Source organism: Callospermophilus lateralis, unplaced genomic scaffold (genome assembly GCF_048772815.1).
Source record: "Callospermophilus lateralis isolate mCalLat2 unplaced genomic scaffold, mCalLat2.hap1 Scaffold_132, whole genome shotgun sequence".
NCBI classification, from domain to species: domain Eukaryota; kingdom Metazoa; phylum Chordata; class Mammalia; order Rodentia; family Sciuridae; genus Callospermophilus; species Callospermophilus lateralis.
Genome location: NW_027512489.1, coordinates 1,972,638 through 1,988,481, shown reverse-complemented (window position 1 = coordinate 1,988,481; position 15,844 = coordinate 1,972,638). Strand labels below are relative to the sequence as shown.

Sequence of the window (15,844 nt, the reverse complement as noted above, 5' to 3'; positions counted from 1 at the left end):
AAGTCAGGCACTAACCAGATAGATTTGGGCCTATTTTTCTGTTAATATACACAATGTCTCTAGTTCAATATTTAGGTCCTTGATTCAATTTGGGTTGAGTATTTTGCATGGTGAGAGATAGGGGTTTAATTTTATTTTATTGTATATAAATTTCCAATTTTCCCATCATTATTTTTTGAAGAGGATATCGTTTTCTCCAATGTACATTTTTTTATGCTTTTTGTCAAATATAAGAGAGCTCTAATTATGGGCATTGGTCTCTGTGTTATCTATTCTATACCATTAGTCTACAAGTCCATCTTGTTGCCAATACCATACTGTTTTTTGTTATTATTGATCTGTAGCATAGTTTAAGGTCTAGTATAGAGATGCCACCTAATTCACTCTTCTTGCTAAAAATTGCTTTAGCTATCCTGGGTCTCTTATTTTGTCAGATAAATTTCATGACTGCTTTTTCTATTTCTCTGAGGAATGTCATTGGGATTTTGATTGAAATTACATTAAATCTGTATAGTGCTTTTGGTAGTGTGGTCATTTTGACAATATTAACTCTGCCTATTCAAGAAAAAATAGATCTTTCCATATTCTCATGTCATCTTTGATCTTTTTTCCATAGGGTTCTGTAGATTTCATTGTAGAGATCTTTCAGCTATTGTTATGTTGATTCCCAAGGATTTTATAATTTTTATACTATTCAAAGTTAGTAGTTTTTCTCATTTTCTTTGCAGAAGATTTTTTATTGATATTCAAAAATGCCTTTGATTTATGGGTGTTGATTTTGTATCCTGCTACTTTACTGACTTCATTTACTAGTTCTAGCAGTTTTCTGATGGAATGTGTCGAGTCTTTTAGGTATAGAATTATATTGTCAGCAAATAGTGCTAATTTGAGTTCTTCCTTACTTATCCATATGACTTTAATTAATTTTATTTGTCTAATTGGTCTGGCCAGTGTTTCAAGAATTATGTTAAATAGAAGTTGTGGAAACGGGCATCCCTGTCTTTTTCCAGTTTTTAGAGGAAATGCTTCCATTTTCTGCCTTGGTGTCCTAGAACGGTGCTCCCCAATCTTGTGGCCATTGTCCATGTAATCCATCAAATTGACAAACTCAGCTTTTTTGTCACAGGATCTATATGCCAAAATATCATGTGCTTGAAGCTACTGAATTAGGCACGATCGACACAGAACCTTTCCATAATCGTGAAAATTATTGAATGATGATGTTCTATAAATCACCAGGAGCAAATATTATGGATAATATGACCTATTGAGAGTTCAAATCTAGTACCTTTCAACAAATACCTTGCTAACTGTGTTCCAATATAAATTTTTTGTTAAAAAAGAATAAATAAAGAAATAAATAAAATAGAGTGGTGTGGATACAGCTATCAGGTGCTACATTAATGAATTCTGTTTTAGAGCATCCACCAGGTTTTACCTGGCCTCTTCCAATCACAGGATTTCAAGCACCTCCCTGGAAGGCCCCCTCCCATTCTGGTAAAGGCCTTTGACTCTTATGGTGTCATTTTTCAGAATCCCTCTTACCTTCTAGGCTAACGAGGAAACTAGCCAATCAAGAAACCACTACCCCGGCCACTCCAGATAATTCTTGTGCATGGGAATTCATAGCCATCCTATGAGTATGAAGCTGCTGGCATTGGTACCACAGTTAGAAAAACACTGCTCCAGCAGACTCCAACATCTGGGACATAGGGGTGTTTTCATAACAGGTCCTAGTAGAACATGACTCAAGCCCACTTAGTTATAAGCTGGGGATGCTGCTGAAATAAGACACAAACCACCACCACCAACAACAATAACAATAACATAAAGCCCTCTACATTTATGTGGGGATTTTTCTCTAAAAAAGACCTTGAATTTTTAAAAATTATCACATCTCCATATGGCTTCTGCCAATAAACCCCTCAATGATAAACAGTTTTTTAAAAGAATATTTTCAGAAATATTTTTTGAGGAAGTAAAGAACAACCCACTTGGGAACAGTACAGAATGTGAACACTTTTTTGCTCGATTATAACATAAAATTCTACTGAAGCTGTGGCAAAGACCCTTCACAGACCTCAAGAACAGACAGGAGATTTCCTCCTGCTGACATGCTCTCAAGTCAGAGCTGCACATAACTTGGATTCTCTTGAGGCAAAGAAGGCCCAAAAGGTCATTGAACTAGCTGTTCTGTCACAAGGGGGGAATATATACCATAAATTACCAAATAATACATCTAATAAAACTAATAATTACAAAATGCTATCTTTAACATAGTTTGATTAAATTTAATTTTGAATGAAAGTGTTTAATCTTTAGTACACCATATTTATCTTATTGCTGATAGATGAGATTTTACTGCCAGAAAGTGATAACTTAATGATCTCTGTTAAACAATGCAAGTCCAAGGAGACTTCAAGCATCAATTATTTATAAGCAGACTTGGTGCTGTGTCCCCATGTAAAGGTAGCAAAACTCCTGTAATGAGGTGGATGCACCCCTATATCACCTGACCACAATGATCTCATCTGAAAGAGACCAGAAGTATGGCAAAACTTTGAACCTCAAAAAATCTTAGAGAGGCGAGGCCACAATGATGTCTTAGAGTCAAGTTCATGGAACACTGCCTTCATGGCATACATTAAGAGTGCCTGGGTGGCAACACACTATCCCATGCTAGGTCTTGTGAAGAGCAAAATACTTACCCCTTTGGCACAGCCCTGCGCATGAGGCTATGTGTTGAATTCCCTGCTCTTGCTCCATTGCTCACTCCTTTATTGGTCACTGCAGAAATTGCATTGGTGGCTGCCTGTAATCTGCTAAGCTACTGCCTGAGTATATATACATGGTAACTTCACAATAAAATGGGACCTGTTTCCTGCTTGATGTCCAGAGGTCTTTATTAGTGACTTCACAGACACAGTCTCTTCTACAATTTTCCGTGAAACCCCTTGCTGGACGAGAAAGAGCCCACATAAACATCAGTACACAGCATTTGTCTTTTTTTGAAGGATCAAAAAAAATCCTTGTAATGTAACTCTCCTGACCTCTAATGAATGTCAGTATGTTTGCATTTCCATCACCACATCATCGATATTTGGATATTTACTCACTTAGTCTTTGTTCCAGAGAAGGTTATTCTTCCATTAGAAATGACTGGGTGATCTTTTCTTTTTTTTAAGCATTTATTAGGGTGGAGATAATGAAAAGAACTTTCTGTATCCTGCCATTTTCTACGAATGACAGTTCCTTCATACTATTTTAAGCAGGATTCAGCTTGTCCATGAGTCCCTTTTTTTTCTTTTAATCTATGCAGAAGGTTTTACTTTTCTTCATGCTGCTTTTCACATCATACCTACAAGTCAACTGATGGAGCTATGCTGAGTGAGAAAAAAATACCAATAAATTGATATTAGGTAGGCCTGCCTACATCTTCCATGGAGGTTGTAACAACTGAGTTGTTGCCTCAGATTATTGGGAGAAAATAAATTCAGTTTAAACTCACTAAGCTTGTAATATATTAGCCTAAATTCACTCTCCACAGAGAATTTTAGGTCCTCCAAGGCATCTATTCACCACAGGATTTTGCAAAGTAACCATGGATGCACTAGCTACAACATAAACCAGGGGATCATCCCATAATTTATTTGAGACCGAACCAAACCAGTAACTGTTCCTCTTCTGCAGGATTCAACACCCTCACCATGAGAGTCATATTCACTAATGAAAAAAAAAATCTAGTACACTTTTCAACTGCATTGACCATATGCAACTTTGGTTTGATTTTGATCAAAGTATTTATTTAATCACTAATGAAACATTTTAACTGAAAAAAATAATGACATACACTTTTAAAAGTATTTATTTTCTAAATGTTTATTTTCTAGATGTAGGTGGACACAATATCTTTATTTAATTTATATGTGACACTGAGGTTTTAACCCAGTGCCTCACATGTGCTAGTTGCTCACTCTACCTCTGAGGCAAAATCCCAGTCTCTCGTGATATACACTTTGATGTCTACGTTTTTGTTTAAAAGAGTGTTTTGATTCTTCCAAGATTTTCTGTGGATAAGCAGTTTACTTATTTTATTTATTCTACTTATTTATTTTCTTTGCACCTGTAATGAAAACCAGGGACACTTAATCACTGAGCCACATCAATAGCCCTTTTATCTTTTTTATTTTAAGACAGAATCTTCCTAATTTTCTTAGGACATTTCTGAGTGGCTGAGGCTGGATTTGAATTATGATCCTCCTGCCTCAGCCTCCCAAGCTTATGGTATTACAGGCATCATTTTCATTATGTTTAAATAATTTGACATTTTATGAATATTTAAAAAAACGTGCCGAACATTTGGAATCTTTAGATGTAGGCAAATTTTGAAATGGGCACAAACACTGGTAGGATTAACTAGTTCTTGTGTTCTATTCTATATATACAACAATATATGATATGATTCAAAATTACTAGAAGAAAATAAATGTGATAAACAAAATGAGAAATGATAAGTATTTGAGGAGGCAAAATGATAATTACACCATTATTATCAATATATGTGTCAAATTACTATATTGTATGATAAAGATATACTTGTGTCAGACTGGAGTGGTGACTCAGTGATAAGCACTTTCCTTGCATGTGTAAGGCACTGTGTGCAATCCTCAGCACCACATAAAATAAATAAAGGTATAACAATTATCTACAACTAAACAAAGAAATTAAAAAAGATATATGTGAAAATTAAATTATAAAGTTATGAATAGTTGCACATATATATCAAAGTATTTTCCCCAAGATATGTATTAATTCAAAAGAAAAATATAGTAACTTTATAGTGGATAGACCCTTTAGACACCAGCTTAACTAAGTGATCAAGGTCATCACCACCAGTAATCAAACATGTTGGAGACATGAGCCTCTTGATATGGTGAGCTGAGAAGGAGCCAGCACCATTTCTGTGGTATTGCCAAAACTGCAGAGCCTCCCTCTGATCTTGAGAAAACACAAGGTAACCCACAGTTCTACAAAACACTTACTCCTCAGTGCTGTCAAGATCATGAAAGATGAGTATAGACTGAGGGAATGTCACCAATGTTAAGATCTGTAAACAAGTCAGGATGGCGCCTGGCATTTTGCCAGAGGGAGTGGTTTGTGAGGTGGTGCCAGCAAGCCATTAACTGTGATTCGTTGACTGCTGTATCTAGTTTATGTTAATTAAGATAATCTGTGTGGAATGTATATATACCCCTCCTTTCCTACAATAAATGGCTCCCACTCCTGCTGTATCAATCTACACAAGTTGTTCGTCACGCCCTGGTTATTTTGCTGCAGCCTTACTGCGGCAACCAATTGATCAGGGACACAAAAGAAAAATAACAACTAAATGTAGTGTGGTGTCCAGAATGGGGTGATGGAAGCAGGAAAAGATCTTAGTAGAAAAACGGGAAATTCCAATAAGAGTTGTTTTGTTTTGTTTTAGGTACTGGGGATCTAACTCAGGACTGCTTTACCATTGAGCTACATCCACAGCCCTTTTTAATTTTCATTTTTTTTTAAATTTTGAGACTGGGTCTCATTAAATTGCTTAGGGCCTTGTTAATTTGCTGAGGCAGGCCTCGAATTCCCTATCCTCCTGTCTCAGCCTCCTGAGCTGCTGGGATTACAGACATGCACCACTGTACCCAGCATCCAATAAGATGTGAAGTTCAGGTGATTGTACTGAACTAAGGATAAGTTCTCAGGCTTGATCATTTACTAGGGTTATGTAAGATGTGAATATTAGGGAAGGCTAGGTGAGGGGTGTACTGAAGCTATCTGTTCTATTTTTGGCAACTTTTCTGTAAATCTAAAATTAGGTCAAAATAAAAGGTTTAAAAAAATGCCACTTCGAAAATTTAGGGCAGATGCCTGGAAGGCCTCATGGGAAATTTCACTGCTCTGCCTGTCTTTGGATTTGAGATTGGGAGACCTCCTGTCCTCAGAGCATTAAAGCACCCACGGAGATTTATTCAGTCATTCTGGCCTATGGTTGGCCAAATGGCTTATACCTTTAGGACAGACTGACCCCCCTTTCTCCTCTGCAGTATGGAGCCCTGAGCCCCCCACCCCACGTTGGGATTCTCATCCTGGCTGGCAGAGGCTGCGAGGTGAGGCTGCAGCAGTCTGGGGAAGGCTTGGCAGGTGAGTTAGAGGGTGCTCCAGAGGGAGGGAGGCTCAGACAGTGTTTAGCTGTAGAGTGGGGCTTAGCAGAGGCGAGGGGAAAAGGGAGGGGGGCTCTCCTTCTCAAGGGGCCCTTTCATGTTGAAATCAGCCGTCATGAATGCTGGGGGCCCAGGAGCCCAGGCGTGGGAAATGTGAGAGCCCCCTTATGTCCCCTCATGTGACATGTCGTCTGTGGCTCCCAGCCGGCCAGCCAGGATGCATTAGGAGAAGTGTCGGTGTGCACCTGGGGTGGGGGAGGGTCCCATCAAGACATTGACCCACTCAGGGAAGGGAGATTTGAAGAAGCAAGTTCTAGACTCTCCTGGTGCTGGAGGGGAGGGTGGACTGGGCACCCTGTTGGCTTCAGGATCAGGGGTGGGGCAATTGGCAAGAAACCAAGAGAAGGTCGGTGGGGACCCATGCGGCCTCAACATGCATATCGAGAAGTGTTATTTCTGTTCAGGGCCCATCTACCCCGGCCACGGCATGATGTTCGTCCGCAATGATTGCAAGGTATTCAGATTCTGTAAATCCAAATGTCATAAGAACTTTAAAAAGAAGCGTAATCCTCGCAAGGTCAGGTGGACTAAAGCATTCCGGAAAGCAGCTGGCAAAGAGCTTACAGTGGATAACTCATTTGAATTTGAAAAACGTAGAAATGAACCTGTCCAATACCAGCAAGAACTATGGAATAAAACTATTGATGCAATGAAGAGAGTTGAAGAGATCAAACAGAAACGCCAAGCTAAATTTATAATGAACAGATTGAAGAAAAATAAAGAGCTACAGAAAGTTCAGGACATTAAAGAAGTCAAGCAAAACATCCATCTTATCAGAGCCCCTCTTGCAGGCAAAGGAAAGCAGCTGGAAGAAAAAATGGTACAGCAGTTACAACAGGATGTGGACATGGAGGATGTTTCTTAAAAATCTTACTCTATAATCATTTCTATGTGTACATTTGAAAATCTCCTTTGGAGACTTAGAATTTAATTCTAAATAATTAATTTTTATATAAGGTCACTGAAGTGAAAGGTGATTACAAATACTGTTCTACATTGCTATCTGCAAAGCATCAGATTATGGATGTTAGATTGCACCTCATTGTAATGTCTTCATTGATAGACATGCTTATGTAAATCATGAAAATTTTCTTTATAAATGCACAAGTGGATTGTGGACACAATGGTCATGCCTTTTGGATAATGGCACTAGGCAGCATTTATGTAATAAGTAATTACAAATATTTATGGCCAGTGATAGGTAAAATCAAATTTTCTTTGCAGTAAAATGTTCCCTTTATTATGTTATAGAAGGGAGGATACAACAATCTCAAAATGTATGGCAATCTCAAAATCATTTATTTTAGTATTTTCTGTTTTGATTTATTAGCCTAAATGAGCATAATGGCCAAATACCATGAAGCCTAGTTATGCTAAGCTGTTTTGACCTGGTTTACCTGTTGTTGGCAGGTAGTTGTGAGTGTTTGTGAGGAGAGCTGACTAATCTTTATTTGAAATGGCACTATATTATTTCTGTTTTAGAGAATACTCAGTTCTAATTTGTGATTCCTGGTAGACCAAGCTCCCTCCCCCCTCCCCTGATGTAGAAGCAAAGAAATCCTAGTGTCTTATAATTTGTTGCGGAGTTTTCTTTCTTTTTAAAAACAGGTTTTAATTGTTATGGAATATAGAATTTATGAGTATAACATCTGCCCATTTGTACATAAAATAAAAACATTTTTAGTGTGTGCCTATATATTATTTAAATATACTAAAAAATATGAGGTATTTTTACTTGGAAGAAAATAACTTTCTTTACACATACTACTTTATTAGGAAATATAGTTAATTAAAGAGAAATATATGCTTAGCAAAAAAAAAAAAAAAAGAATCCAAGAGAAGGCTCTAGTCCCAACCCTCTCCAATGCCCTGAGTAGCCTGCTTCTCGCCAGCTCTGAAGGTGCAGACCCTGCTGACAAACCTCCAGGGACAAGAAGCTCACTCTATCCTGGGAGAGCATAGGGTCCTGGCATTGGTTCCACCTCTGGATTCAGTTTTCATTCCCAGCCAGGAAATCTGGGACATTGGACAGGGGAGGCTGTGGCCCCATCTTCCCTGGTACACTCTCAGCCCAGGAGTGACCCCTGCTGTCCGGACAACCCTGGAGGTGGAGGACTATGCTGGCAAGCTGTGCATGGATTGTGCTGGGTGGCCCTGCCAGCCCCCTCCCCACCCCGCATTCTGTGTTGCTCTCCGCTGGCCTACAAGGTTCTCCTCAAATGTACTGCCACAGGAGGGAGGTGGGTGAGACCAACATCTGGACCAAGGGGACATCATTGGCACCCACAGCTGGAGCTATCAGCAGCCAATGTTTACCCAGACATTATTTGCCTTTGTAAGTTCCTGGCCCCCAACATGCCCCCCCCTGAGGACAGGGTCCTGAGCCTCCTCCCCACGACTGGGCAGGGACAGAACCGAGAGCGCCGTGGCTGGCTGGAGTTCAGATCCTCCCAGTAGCTTCGGCTGCCTGAGAGAAGAAAGGGCTAGCCAGCTGGGCTGTCCCTTCAGAGGTGTGGGCACGAGTAGGACAAGGCCATGGAGAAAGTGTGAGTGGACCCTGGACACAGCGTGGAGCAGAGAGGAGGGCCAGACCTCTGGAATATTTCAGAACCTTGCTGGCTGACCTTGGGTCAGTCTGTTCCTCTGTATCCTGTGCCACCAAATGGGAAGATTTCCTTGCCACCTGATTGAAAATAGTCTCTGTTTTAGTCAGCTTTTTTGCTGAACTATGGAAGGACCCAACCAGAACAATTATAGAGAGGGAAAAGTTGCCTTGGGGGCTCAGGGTTTTAGAGGTCTCAATGCACAGACAGCAGGCTCCATTCCTCAAGGTTTGAGGTGAGCTGAACCTCATGGCGGAAGAGTGTGGTAGAGGGAAGGGGCTCACATGATGATCAGGAAGCAGAGGGAGGCTCCACTTGCCAAATACAAATATATATCCCAAATAATTGGCCCATGACCCTCCTCCCCAGCCACACCCCACCACTTCAGTCACCACTCAGTCAATCACTATCAGGGGATTAATTCACTGAGGGGTTAAGACTCTTACAACCCCATCACTTGTCCTTCAAAACCTCTTGCATTGTCTCACAGCTAAGTTTTTTGGGGACCCCTCACATCCAAACCAGAACAGCCTCCTGCCACACCTATCCCCTCCCGTGCCTGTTTGCTCTTTCTAGCGTATGTTCCAACATGCACCCCTCTGCTGGAGCACGACCACCAGGAGGGCAGGCAGGACCTCACTTTACTGTCACTGCTCCCTGGCATCCAACCAAGCTTCCACAGCTCTTCCCTAGCTTGCCCCTCTCATTCAATCTGCTTCAAGTGACATTGTGGATTGGGGTCAGAGAAGGACAGACCATGTTCTGTGGTGGCAGGCTCTGGCCAGAGAAGTTTTCTCCTGGAGCACAGCGAGTCCCAGGTGGGCAATAGCGTGGGAAAGAGTATTATGCCTTCATGATAATAGAGTACGCATTCACATGAGGAACCAGATTCAGAGATGTTCTGTAACTTACCTAAGGTCACACAGCCCCAATGTTACAGAACCAAGATTTGAGCCCCTGTTCAAGGTTTCCTCTTTACTCTGCTGCCTTCTGTAAAAGATGTTTGAAGTTCTCATTTGATTTCCCAGGACACTTGTGTCCCACACTCCATTGTATCTATACATTCTTTCTATATCATTGCACCCTCAACCCCAACCTGGTTGATGAGCACAGAAGACAACATGAGCCCGATTTCACAGACCAGAGAGAAGCCTGTAGCCACGCAGCAGTAAATGGCAACATCTGAACTAAGCTCAGGTCAGCCTCATGTTGGCACATTGCCCTTAGCCTTCTTCCAGGCTGGGACTAAGCTTTCAGGTCTCATTGGCTGGCATGGGGCTCCTGACCTCCCAGCCTGCATTAACACACTGTGCTAAAAGCTTCCCAGGGACCTCACCCTGGACAGAACCTGCTCCCTTTACCCCATCCACAGGGTCATTTCAAAAACCCCTGTTGGCCCTCCAGTGAAGAGGCAAAGGGTGTCCAGGCTGCCAGGGCCCAGGAAACAAGGTAAACCTTAGGCTACCACGGAGCACCTACAAAATACTCAGACTAAAGGCAGCTGCAACTTGACTCTTGCTGAAAGCCAAGCATCAATCTAAAGAATATTTACTGCATCTCTGCAATATGCCTGGCATTTCATGAAATCATTTTTTTTTATTTTGTGGAATTGTGGATCAAACCCACAGGTGTCTTTATCACTGGGCCTTATAACCCTGGCCCTTTTTACTTTTTTATTTTTATTTTTTATTTTGAGGATCTCACTAAGTTGCCCAAGCTCACCTGAATCTTTTGATCCTCCTACCTCAGCCTCCTGATTCTCTGGGATTACCAGGAATGTGTGTTTTTTAATCTGAAATACTTTTATGAAAAGGCATGCATTAGTCCAGTGCTTGCTATGTGGGATATAGTCACCACATAAAATCCATGTGAATCTTTACACAGTCTTGAAAGAGGGGCTACAGATATCACCCCCATTTTGCAGATAGGTAGAGTGAGACTCAGAAGAGCCAAGCCACATGTCCAGGATCTCCAAGGTAGCAAGTGGCAGGGCAGGGAATAGAACCCAGGTTTTCCCAACAAAAAGGCTATGTCCTTCAGGCCTATAATCCCAGCAGCTTTGGAGGCTAAGGCAGTACGATTGCAAGTTCAAAGCCAGCCTCAGCAACTTAGCAAGATGCTAAGCAACTTAGCCAGACCCTATCTCTAAATAAAATATAAGAAGAGCAGGAATGTGGCTCAATGATTGAGTGCCCCTGAGTCTAATCCCCAGTTCTTAAGCCATGTGCTGTCTGTCCCTTCCTATGAGCAGAGGGCCCTGCACTTTAGCCTCACCTCCTCAGACATGCTTTTAGGAGCACATCCTACTTCCCCATGTCTGGACATGCTCACTTGACAAGTGGGAGGAACACTGGGGAGGCTCCTAAGCAGGCCTCCGGCTATGGGGGTGGACCCAGGATGCCCACCCTTGTCACACCAAGTTCAACCAACAGGTCCCACTCACTGTCCCCCAAATCAAAGGCAGTCTGTGTAGTAAGGAGTCCCCTTCATGATGGTCCCTCAGAGCTCCTGGGGGCTGCCTGGTGGCGGCTAGGAGGGGACTGGGGGGATGTCCCTCCCTCTGGGTATTTGGGAGCTGGTGTCCAGGGAGCCTCCAGAGGATGTTGATGTGGAACTGGAGCCACTGGCCCTTCCCTGTACATGATGAGCAGGGAGTGTGTTGATGTATATGCTGATTTCACTATCCCACACACCATTACCATCTAGAAGTTGGCAGACTTCTGGGTGGGGAGTGATAGGGGAGGGAATTTACTAACTTCCTCATGTGTGTGGTGGCATCCTTTACTCTTGAATAAAGGCCAGGGACCTGATTCACTCTTGGAGGCCCGAGAATAGAGGAACCGCACTCCCTGGGTTTCTCCCTCCCGTCCACCCTCCTACTGCAGAGGTCTTGCCCTTGGCCAGGGCTCCCTCCCCACTTCTGGGGGTGCCAGGATGATGGGAACCCAGCTGTCCACCTTCCCCACAACTCCACGCTTCCCCATCCCATGGTCATGTACAGGGAGCAAGAAATGGACATCTTGGTGTGGGAGGGGTGAGGTGCAGGTGCCTCGAGGCCAAGAGGGAAGGGAACCCAGAGGGCTTCCTGGAGAGGGAGGTTAGGGGTCCTTGCTAAGGGACGTCTTCGGGGCGGGGAACAGCCTGGGCAATGGCTGAGAGGTGGGGCCACCAGCGGATGTGAGGGGCTGGGCGGGTGGAGAGGAAGGGGAGGGATGGGTGGATGCTTCTAGAACAGGCCTCCCCCAGTGGCAGCCCCTGTCCTCTCTACCCGCGCCCACTGATAAGGCCTGGGCAAGGACAATGGGGTCAGGAGGGATGCCCGAGGCTCATTCATTGCCCAGGGCCCTGGCGGGGAAGCCAGCTAGGAGGGCAGCACAGCAGGGTCCCCCCGAGCGCTGTCCTGGTTGACAAAGGCGGGCTTGGGGCAGGAGGGGCTGGAGAGGGTGACATTCTCCCTTGAGGCCATCCGTGGCCTGCTCCCCCAGCACTCAGGAGACACAGGACAGCTGTTCAAACACTGATCAGGGAGTGGGGCACCACGAGGTTGGGTGATGGGAGGTGGGGAGGCCACCGTGACTGGGTGCGCTACGCCCCGTGTGTTTGGCCTGTGCTGGACGGGCATCTGCTGGGAGTGGGGGACGCAGGGCAGAACGAGGGTCTGTCCCCCTGTGTGCACGTAAGTGGGCTCATGAGTAAGACAGAACGGGCGTGGGGGGGTCGGTGCATGCATCATGGGGTGGGTGCACATGGTCTGCGCATGTGCAGGTGGACCGACCCTGCCGGTCACTTCTGCTCGGGCAGTGATGCTGGTGCAGGGGTGTGACATCCACGCTAGTGTGCATGCGCTGGCCCACACGCATGCATGTGTGTATGCGTGCTGCACTAGAAGCGCAGTGTGACAGGCCGACATGGTGGAGGCCCGAGGCTGGCTTTAGTCCTGGAGCCCACGAATCCCCAGGGCATTGTCCCTGTCGGTGCCCAGCAAGTCCTCAGGCCCAATACCTTCGCCCCTCACCTTGAAGAGGGCATAGAGGTGACCCCAGGTCCTCCCTAGAACAGTCTCCGTGAACATCCGTCCCATGCCTCTGCACCCCACTCCGGACTGCGCTCACTCCAGAGGTGCAGGTGACGGTGAGGGCAGGTGGCAGTGGTGCCGGCACGAGGCAGGTCCGTGTGTGTCCCTGAGCCACAGCCTGGCTGGAAAGCTGAGGGGACCTGATTCCTGGTCTCCATTGGCCAGATTCCCTGCCTGCCCTTCCAGGACAGTCCCCCAGAGCCACCAGAGCCCCGCCAGGGGGGACCCTGACCTAGGAGTTGGGGCACCCCAGGCTCATGGCCCTGGCCCGCTCCCACCCCTTCCCACCTCGGCCTCCTTCTTGGTGAAGAAAACACCGAGCTTCAGCCCTTGGGCGACAGAGGTGCCTGAGCCCTCCAGGTTGAGCGGAGATGGAAGGGACTGGTGTGGCTCCTCTCTCCTCCTGTCTCTGGGTCTCTCCAGCCAGTCATGTCCCCACTGCTCACACACTTTTTAAAATGTCAATAGACTGTCACTCACTTTTCTTGTTATACTTCTTAAAATGAGGGTTTCCTCTCGTCGATGGCGGGAGGTGACACTGGAGTCACGGGCTTGGCATTATTCCTGTTGAGAGGAGATGGACTGTGGAGAGCTCATCAGCTTTCATAGTAACTATTTTATTTATAAGGATTTTCCTAATGTCATGAATGTGCCATGCCTGGCTTCTTTGTGCCCACTCTGGAGAGAAGGGGGGACTGAGCATGGCCCAGGTGGGGTGGCTTTCTTTACCCCGAAGCCCAGAATCCTAGAGGAAGTGACCTTCAGCAGTGTAATGCAACAGTTTCTAATTGCACACTGCTGGTGGTGGGGAGCTAACTCCCGACCAAGATGGCCCACCTCAGGTACAGTCTCCAACCCCTTTCCTACCCTCACGGGCCCTGGTACTGTTCTCTGAAGCGAGGGAGGAAATCTCTCCAGAGTCCCACTTAGGGTCCTTCTAGGGATCCCTTCCCGCTCTGAAATACCCCCATTAGTCTTTTGAATCTCTCTCCATCCCTTCACCATCTTACTGAGTCTCCAAAATATACCCAGAATTCTCTTCCCCAAGATCAGGAAGACCAATTGAGACTACTGTGGGTTACCAAGACCAGTGTCTCCCAAGGTCACTTCTGAAATGTCTTCATTCTAGTCACATTTATAAGGATCTTATGTTCAAATGAACGTTGCAAGTGCTGGGTTAAAGAAATATTAGAAACTTCCTTTGCAGAAGGACTTATCAGGGCTTATATGACTCATGTACCTGAGACTCTCCAAACCAGATACAGGAGGTTGAGTTTGGGTGCGTCTGGACTTGTCAGAAAGTCATGCTAGAAGGGACACATAAACTGCTCTAGAGTCAGATCTGGGTGAGAAATCCAACTCTGCCATGTGTTACCTTTGGGACCTGAAAATGCCTTTACCACTCTGACCTTCAGACTCTTCATCTGTCATGTGAAAGATCTTCATCTCTGTGCCTTGCTTGTTCAACAGGTGGAGCACAAGAGAAAGAAGTCAATCAGTTCCCAAACTGCCTCATCTGGTGCAGCTATCCCCAGGCACATCCTGGCTCAGGCCATCCTCAACTCCCCACACAGCCTCAATGTACCAAGCCCACTGCTGCCTCAGGTCTTTTACACATGCTAAAAATCCACTTTCCAGGTACATCCATATGATGCATGGTAGGGGCTCAACAAACAATGCATAAACTGCTGTGAGATGGAGGCCCTTGATGTCTTCCCCTGCTGGCCACTATCCTGCTCATGCCCATAATCTGATGAGGCCTGAAATATACCTACCCTGAGGCTGGAGCAAGCAGGGCCTCCCACGCATGCACCTGAAAATCACCATGAAGGCAGTTTCCAGGATCTCCCGGGCAGGGAGGATGTCAGCTGGGAGCCACTGGGCCGTGCCCAGGCCGTGCCCCAGGCCCCTGGACCCTGCTCTGGCTCATCTCTTCAATGGTGTCCCTTCTGCTGGCTGCCTGTGCTGGCCCCTGACTTAATCAATCTCGGACAATTGGCCACAGGCTTGTTTCCTTAAAATGAGGTCACCTTTAAGGATCTCTGACAGGACGTGGCCCCACCTCCTCAGAGCAGTGGAGACATTGCAGCTCAGGTAAGTGAACATTGTCTTAAACCAAAAGGCTGGCAGGGGGCTCTCTTCTCCCCCAGGCTGAGTGGGCCTCTCAGGACCAGGTGAGGCATCCCCCGTGAGGGGACACTGTCTGTGTCACAGAAGGCTCCACTCACCCAAGTCTCCTCCTGCCATAGGTGGATCATATGTCTGATGTTCTCCTCCCACTTACTGCATCTTTGGTATGAGGGGTCAGGAGTAAAACCAAATGGCCCGGGTTTAAAACCCCTATGGACCTCTTTTGAGCTGTGTGATCATTGGTAAGTTAATAAATCTCTCTTTGCCTCAGTTTCTTTCTTAAATGGAGACACTGGTGTGTCTCCTGGGGTTTTTTTTATGCAGAGCAGTCCCTAGCACATAGGAGGTGCTGCATCAACGTGGCTGCAATGACTATTAAGGCCATTTTTGGATGTTGTGGGTGGAGTGGGGTGGGGAATTCAGGAAGGATCAGTGTGAACTCTTCTCTGTTAATTCATTTTCTTTTTTGTGGGAGGTAAGGTGTCAGGGGATAGAAGAAAATTCTCCTTCAAAGAATAGCCTGACATTTACAAGAAACAGCCCCCTGGGAGACATCCTGCCTGGGAGACATCCTGCAGCTACCTATCTCCCTGGAACATCCTGTGGTTATCAGGATCATCAGACATCTTGCAGCTGGCAGTTTTACCACCCACATCCAGCAATTGCTGTTTAGAGAGCTTCCCCATCCCCAGCATATAAATACCCCTGTGTGAAAAATAAAAGTTTGCAGCTTGATCAGAACTCCTGTCTTGCTGTCATCCTTTGTGTCT

At 45.2% G+C, this 15,844-nt stretch overlaps 1 pseudogene; it reads left to right on the top strand.

The window, feature by feature from the left end:
- Positions 1-6,638: 6,638 nt before the first annotated feature.
- LOC143640193 (putative ribosome biogenesis protein RLP24 pseudogene) lies at positions 6,639-7,341 on the top strand (annotated as a pseudogene).
- The last annotated feature ends 8,503 nt before the right edge of the window (positions 7,342-15,844 follow it).